The sequence below is a fragment of the Octopus bimaculoides genome, chromosome 3, assembly GCF_001194135.2.
Source record: "Octopus bimaculoides isolate UCB-OBI-ISO-001 chromosome 3, ASM119413v2, whole genome shotgun sequence".
NCBI lineage: Eukaryota > Metazoa > Mollusca > Cephalopoda > Octopoda > Octopodidae > Octopus > Octopus bimaculoides.
In genome coordinates this window covers 158,522,160-158,523,820 of record NC_068983.1, presented here as the reverse complement: position 1 = coordinate 158,523,820, position 1,661 = coordinate 158,522,160, and positions in this window count along the sequence as shown.

The following is a 1,661-nucleotide window of genomic DNA, read 5'->3' as shown; positions in this document are numbered from 1 at the left end:
CTCCACTCCACAAAATTTCAAGACCTTGTGCTTTCAGTAGAAATAATAATTATTGTTGTTGTTGATAAAGAATGTTCAAGAAATATCCATGTATATGTTTATATATACGTATGTGCATACATATAATGTGTGTGTGTATATGTGGGGGTGCTTGGCCTAATCATTGAGGTGTTGCACTCACGAAAGCAAGGTGATGGGTTTGATTCCTGCACCGGGCGATGCTTTGTGTTCTGAAGCAAAACACTTCATTTCATGTGTGAATATTTCATTCCATGGATATTTCATTTCATGTTCCTGTGCAAGCACTTCGACAACTGACGAGTGACACACCTGTGCATTTGTAATGGCATTGTCGATTTGATGGAACGAGTGAACTTATGTCTAACGCAAACATTTTATAACTATAAACAAATTATCCGCGCAAGAAATTGCAGACCCGGCTTTCTTGGGCCCGAGAGATTACCATGTGTGTGTGTGTGTGTGTCTGTAATACAGGGGTGGAGAAACTTTTTAGTGCGGCGGGCAAAAATTTTCAGAGAAAAAAGTCCGCGGGCGGATCACAAGTTCTAAGTCTTGTATCTGTGTAAATCTTTTATATATCTATATATAATTCGAGACACATTAATAAAGATAAGTTTAAGACATTAAATTAACGCGTGACATTTTCATTAACGCCGCCACTGAATTTAGGACGTTTATACTACTTATGAGGTATTCTATATTTTTCAGCTAGAGTGTAGTTGAGTCTCAGTGGGTGGTACAAACCTAGCAAAATTTTCATTAAAATGGCAATTACCGGACGATTTTCTTTTCGAGTCTAACCGTTTTAAGTCGTAGTGGAAACGCAACCTATTGTCGCAAATAGGCTTACGAATATTGTATAAATTTTATAATTGAAAAATTTACTATATTTTGTACATACAAGTATACCAGCCTGCAGGCGCAATTAAATGGGCTCGCGGGCGCAATTGTACCCGCGGTCGAGGCCTTCCCCACCCCTGGTATAATATAAACGTTCACTTACATCCATTCCTAAATTTATACATACATATATGGAGTAGAGAGATGAGACATATATCATCAACTCTGTCTTTCTCAATAGATTGCTACTCAGCTTTGCACAAACGTGTAGATTCATAGATTCATGTTCAACGTTTACTAAGAAGGGCCTATCATATATACATATATGTGTGTGTGTAAATATGTATAAGCAAAAAAAAAAAAGAAAAAGAAAACGGGATTTAATATTTCCGCATGGTTATAACTGCTTCAGAAGTTACCCCGAGTTACATCGTTATCTCCGATGCGTAGATGTGTATACTCTACAGAGGAATATTTCTGTAGGTTGGACTTTCAGATGTTCAGTCATGTGAAATTACATCATAATTTAATTACTGTGATCTGATAGCCTGTTCCTCGACTAGAGCGCTTGTCAGTTCTGCTTGATTCTGCGGAACCAGTTTCTTATTCCATATGTATGTATGTATGTATGTATGTATGTATGTATGTATGTATGTATGTATGTATGTATGTATGTATGTATGTATGCATGCATGTATGTATGTATGTATGTATGTATGTATGTGTGTATGTATGTATATATATATATATGCATATATGTATGTATGCATATATGTATATAAAAGTATGTGTTTTACATG